Raw genomic sequence first — 6,624 nt, 5'->3', positions numbered from 1 at the left:
GAAGGACAGTTTGATTCCTGCCCTTGTTAACATTGTTACAATGTATAACTTATTTATGAAACTAAATACATTAAGTTGAAAGGTGAGGAGTATAAAATATAAGCTACAAATGCCATGGCACACAAATAGATAAAAATACCAAACTACAAGGGGAGATACAAAATGCGCACACACAAATTTTAAAACACAATTCCTTATCTTAAAGTGAAAGAGTAGAGGAAGGTATAAAAGGTAGAAAAAGAGAAACATATCCAAAGAGGGGAGAGCAAATGCAGGCAAGAGGAAAAGGGGGCTTTCTGCTACAGGAGAAACTGCACCCAAAATCATGAAAGCAAAACTTGTGGCATGTGTATGTGTTGAGACACAGTGGGGTCAAAACTGCAGGCATGCTAGCTGCTCTTGAGGCCATGAAGCCTGCCAAGTTTCAAGGAGATAGGTGCAGTGGTGTGGGGAAACTGGACCTCAAGCTGCGGACAAGCAAAACTTGTGACATGGGTGACACTGTTTGTGGTAAGGTGCAGCAGGGTGAAAGCTGCAGGCCTGCTAGCCCCTGCTGCGGCCACAGAGCCTGACAGCTTTCGAGATCAGTGCAGGGGGGTTCGGGGGCCCTGCACCTCTAGCTGCTGACAAGCAAAACTCGTAGCATGGGTGCTTGTGCAACTGTGTCGGTCTTGGGGCAGGGGGGGGGGTGGAAACCACTGTGGGTCTGGTTGCTAGGCCCTGCTGCGGCCACAGAGCCTGACAGCTTTCGAGATCAGTGCAGGGGGGTTCTGGGGCCCTGCACCTCTAGCTGCTGACAAGCAAAACTTCTATCATGGGTGCTTGTGCAACTGCTGCCTCTCATCAGGCAGCAGGATTGAAAATCCCCCATTACTTGTCACCAAGACCTGAGGGTAATAATTGACCACAGTATGAACATGATCCAGCAGTGCGATGCCTTAGCCAGCAGGGCCAATAATACTCTGGAATGCAACAACTGATGCATCTTCAGCAAAACCATTGCAAAGAAGTGATTCTCCTGCTTTACTTGGCTCTACTCTACAGCTGGAGTACTGTGTCTAGTTCTGGGCTCCGCACCTTAACAAGGACGTGGTAAAGCTTGAGAGAGTCCAGAGAAGGGCTACCCATATGATCAGAGACTTGCAGGACAAGCCATATGAGGAAAGGCTGAGGGACCTGGGACTCTTCAGCCTGAAAAAGAGAAGGCTGAGAAGGGACTTGGTAGCAGCTTACCGGTATATCAGAAGCGTACATCTAGGGCTCAGTGAACAACTGTACACCAGGGCACCCATGGGGAAAGCTAGGAGTAATGGTCACAAACTCCTGGGAGACCATTTCAGGCTCAACATTAGGAAAAACTACTTTACAACTAGGGTGTCCAGAATGTGACCATTACTCCTAGTTTTCCCCAAGGGTGCCCTGGTGAACAGTTGTTGACTCTTCCTTTCAATTTCAGATCTGGCCACCATCATCATGCTTTCATAATCCAGGGCTAGACTACTACAGTATACTCTAGATAGGGCTGCCCTTACAAGTTGTCCATAAACTTCTGATGGAGGTACCAGAAGCATAAACTCCAGTCCTTGAGGGTTGGCACAGGTTCCCAGTAGCTTTCCAGGCACAACTCAAGGTGCTAGTTTTAACTTACAAGACCATAAGCAGTCTAGGCTGTACATATCTAAGGTACCTCCTGCTCCTTTATACTCATGATTCCAAAGGTCAGCCAAGAGCAGCCTCCTGGAAGTCAGTATGTCAAGTCCATTTAACGATAATGTGTGGGGGGTTGTTTTGGCAGTTGCTACTCAGCTGCTGAAATCCCTCCCTGTTGAGGCTTGCTAGAGCTTGTGCCTGGCCATCTTTAGAACTGAAAGATTTTCCTATTTGGGCAGGCATTTAAGAAACAAAACTAGGCTGAGATATTGTATAGTGGGATTTTATTTCATGTATGATATTCTAGTTCCCGTTTTGAGTTGTTTTGTTCTCCTACTGTAAGTCACCCTGAGCCTTTGTTGAGAAGGGTGGCATATAATTCACACAAAGTAAATAATATATATCAATTTTGGGGAGTGAGAGCTTGTGCTTTTAATCTGAAGAACTTTATCCTGGTTGTATTTACGTCAATGGCAGACTTGTTCACTTAAATAGCATGTATTCAGCTCCCTAGAGGCCTAGACAAACATGAGATGCCTATATATTAAAATCATGGTGAATAAATTAAATGAAATTGTGTTGAGATTTCCTTTTACAAGATATTAACTGAACTGTTCACACATTCTTCCGAAAATGCAAATCCAACCCTAATGAAGTGATTAGAGGGACATTATAGCAGAAAGCCTGAGAAAATTAGTGGATGTGTGCTAGACTACTTGAGTTTATTTTGCAGTAACACTTAGAAGCCTCAGTCATCAACTGGGATCCTACAGAAAGGTGATTAATGTGCAGAATAAGACAGGGAAACAGAGAGTTTTTGTTGTCATGATGGGCAGAGGTCTTAGCCCACCTTTCAATCAGTTGTAAAGATTGTGTTGGTATTCTGGCAAAGGAGAGTGTTTAAAGAGGGATTTGAGGGAATGTAACAAGATGGCTTTCTGTATGTTTATGGGAAACCCCTCTTATGTGCAAGGGACAGCTTGAGAGAGAGCATGAGATGCTTTTTGAAAACTTGAAAAATAGGTGGTAAATTTGGCATAAGTGGTAGAATGGAGATGGAAGTCAACATGACACTAGCAGATAAATCACAATGTTCATCCTAACTGATAGATTATTTTGTGAATTGCAGATTAATAAAGCAGGCTTTGGTATGAGATAACACTGACTGAAATCAGTATAATAGAATGTGTAAAGGAGTTTGATATGGTAGGATAAGGAAGCAGGTGAGGAGGCAAATAGAGTAGTGTTGATGAATGCATGTTTGAAGAAATAACTGGAATTTATAATGCGTATTTAATGAATTCTGGATGAAATGCATATATGCTCACAATAAGGATCAGTGTCATTCTTGGCTCAATGTTCAACGGCAATCAAAAAAGTTAAAAGTTAAAAAAAAAAAAAAAGACTAAAATATTATAATTTGATATGAATTGAGGATACCTCTTTATGCAGAATACTGCATTCTGTCCATAGTAAAAAAGAGTAGAAATAGAATTGATCTCGAGACAGGTGGTAACTATTTATTTGAAGTAGGCAGAGGTGTTTTTGTGAAGAGAATATGAATGGTTGAGACTCTAAGTTTCCAAGTAAATAAAAGGTGAAATGGTATAGTTATGGTGGGGGCAGACCTTAATATAGTTGATGCCCTTAGCAGTGACACCTGGTAGGAGATGGTAAAACACATTTCCTACTATGTATTCTAATGACACATCTTATAGTGTTTAGGAGCAGCATAGCACAAGGGCACCTTCATGTTGCTACCTATGACCAAAAAGAGCAATCTCCCAGACCGGCCCGCTCCTTTCTTGCCACGCCTTGTTGTAAAAATAATCCAGATGTTAGGCGGGTGGCTGCCCTTCATGCGTCCAGCTGTAGTGGGTGATACGGACACACTCTGACCTTCCCTTACACATGTCCCATGCCTCACAAATATTTCATGGCCTAGCACCTGGCCTCCTCCCTGGTGGCACACTGGGCCTTAACCTACTCCAGGGCTCCAGCATCCTCCCTGGGCTCCAAGCAATTCTGCCCCCTCTCCAGGGCGTGTCAACTGCGCCCCCTCTCCAGGCTACTTTGCCCCACTCCCGGGCTAACACTCCTCCCCACTGAATTGGGGCCACACTCTTCAGACCTCTCAACTCTGCCCTCTCTCTAGGGGCATCTCTGTAGGCTCAGGTGCCCTCCTCGGCATGCCTGGCCCACCACGCCCAACTGTAACCCACCTGGAGGTTGGGGGCTGGGGTTTAGGCTCCCTGACCTGCCTTTCACCGGGAAGGTTCTCAGTCCTGGCATGTAAGTGGTACTGCCCTGCCACAGGCAGTCCCACCAGTCCTCCCTAGCCCAGCAGGGTGCAGCTTTCGGTCAAGCCCAGGATCATGATGCCTTTTCCTTCCCCATTGCCTTGCCCTTACCTCTGAAATTACACTGGAGAAGGAGCTCTGTCGGGCGACATTGCTCCCTGAGTGGCTGGTTTCAAACTGCTCTCTCCAGCCCTGAAAGCTGGGCTCTAAAATGGCTGCCCTCATCAGCCACATGCTGTCTGCCTGCTCCAGCCCTTGAAGAGACGGAGCACTGAAGCTGCTCCGTCATGCAACCAAAGGTGTCAATTGGCTTTTCTAGGGTTTTAAATAGGGTTTTTCTAGGTGCTGTGCTTGACAATAAGAGAACAGGGGTTGTTCAGTTAAATAAATGGATGTTGTGTTCATCATACCAAGGTACTCATGATAGTAGAATCCTTGACGGGTTTCACTAAGTGACTTGCTCAAGATCACTCAGAATGTCAGTGGCAGGGCACGGAATTGAACTGGAGTCTTCCAGGCTCTAGACCATCTCCCTTTCCAGTGGCTGTTCTTCTTCCTATTCAATAAAATCTAAAGGCAGCAAACTGAAAAAATGTTGTTTTACAAAATCCTTATTTAACTTGTTGAATTCATTGCCATTGGGTATCATTGGAGCCAAGTATTTGGTTAGGATTCAAAACAGGATTAGATATTTATATGAATAAGTAACATTCTTATTTCTGTTAGATGCTATTAAAATTATCAGGGTTCTGTATTTTGAAGAACATGGAGATAAAAATAGTCCCAGGAAAACAAGTTAAACTAGAATGTTTTTGAACTCCTCCAGAGAGGTAGATCGCACGTTTGAAAGAGCCACCCAGATACCACGTGAAGAACTGCTGCAGTACAGAAGAAAACCCCACACAAATCACACACTGCTGGTTATGACATATCACCCCTCCCTTGAACCTGTATGAAAAATCCTCAAACTGCAACCCATACTAGAAAGAGACCCTATTCTTAAAAAGATCTTCCCAGAGCCACCCATCCTAGCCTTCAAACAAGCACCGAACCTTGCCAACCTCATCACCAGAAGCAAACTTCCTCAAGCCCAGAACACACCAAAAGGATCCAGACCGTGCCATGACAAGAAATGCAAAACCTGCCAACACATCTCCACCACCCCCACTATTACTACACCCCACAACAGAGCCACCAGCATTCCCAGATCTTACAGCTGCACCTCCAGAAATGTAATATACCTCATCCAATGCACCAAATGCCCTGATGGAAAATATGTAGGAGAGACCAAACAACAACTGCGCACCTAATGAATGCACACCGGAAATCTATCAAAGACAGAAATACCCAATTACCTGTGGGGGCACATTTCTCACAAGAAAACCACTCTCTCCAATCTCTCAGTCCTGATCCTCAAGGGAAACTTACACAACACTTCCCAGAGACGAGCCTATGAACTCCATTTCATCAACCTCCTGGATACTAGAGATCATGGACTAAATATAGACTTTGAATTTTTGACACATTATAATCTGCCTGGCAACTGACTCCCCAGCCCAGCCCAGCCCCTGGCTTCTTTACTTTTCATTCCATCCAGGAAGAGCACACACCAACTACAGATGCCGCCTCAGCCTGACAAAGGGTTTTTGAACCCGAAAGCTTGCTTAATAATTATTCTCCAACTATTTGGGTTGGTCTAATAAAAGATATCAAATTCACCCAAGGAACCTTGTCTGCCTTTGAATTAGTATTGTAATTTGTGTTAACAGATGGTAGTCTGGTGTATTAGTAAAGGGTTTGTTGACACTTACTTGGGATTTATTTTACTGCTTAAATTCAGGACATTGAAGATTTGTGTTGATAAAACCCTTATGCACTTGTCATACATTCTCTGTGTACATTATAGTATTCAGTAGCAAATAGAAAAAAGATTGCATTTAACAGTGAAAGCAAAAATACATGTTTGTAACTTAGCTGGATTAATAAGAAAGGGTCTTTAATTTTGGCATTTCCTAAAAGAATGCTTTGTTTCAAAACTGAATGTTTGCTATGTAATTAGATTTTTACCTTTAAATAGGAAGAAGCCAAGTGCATCAACAAGTCAGTTTGTTATTTTGTATGTTGTTTGCTAGGCATCTGCAACTTGCATTTGTTTATTTATATGATTTTCTTTTTGCCAGTTTATACACTAGGTCTGTCAAGCTCTCTGGACACATGAACAACTGAGGATTTAAAATACCGTAATAATAAATAATCATGATGTGAAAGATGACATAAAATTACCTCCATATTCTAATAAAGCCTGCCACTGCCATCCTTCAAACCCCGCCCCCCCTCCCCCCGCAACCAAAACCCTGAGAATGTAATTCACTCTGGTGCAGACACACAAGCTTTGTTTTGTCACTTTTTATGGTTGTACTTTATCTAGAGTGAATTGAAGAGCCTGTTAGTGGATTCTGTGCATGTTGAAACATGCTCCAGCTCTGTGAGACTAAGGGAAGACATTAGTTTCAGGGTGTGAAAGCCCTTCATATCTGCAGGCATGCGCACAAAAGGATTCTTAGCAGCTCTGTCCTAATTTACCAGAGCAGTTTGGTTAAAATCTGAAGATGGATAGGTTTGGAGTCTGAGCATTGGGATTAAATTAAGAGGTATGGAAAGGACTCTTCTTTTC

General features: G+C 43.4%; 1 protein-coding gene across 1 annotated transcript in view; it reads left to right on the top strand.

Moving 5' to 3' along the window:
• LOC102383391 (ubiquinol-cytochrome-c reductase complex assembly factor 1) overlaps positions 1–6,624 on the top strand; it is a 143,347-nt gene that overhangs the window by 42,683 nt on the left and 94,040 nt on the right. The window lies entirely within an intron of this gene.

This window comes from Alligator sinensis, unplaced genomic scaffold (assembly GCF_000455745.1).
Source record: "Alligator sinensis unplaced genomic scaffold, ASM45574v1 scaffold705_1, whole genome shotgun sequence".
NCBI lineage: Eukaryota > Metazoa > Chordata > Crocodylia > Alligatoridae > Alligator > Alligator sinensis.
This window is presented reverse-complemented; position numbering and strand designations above follow the sequence as displayed.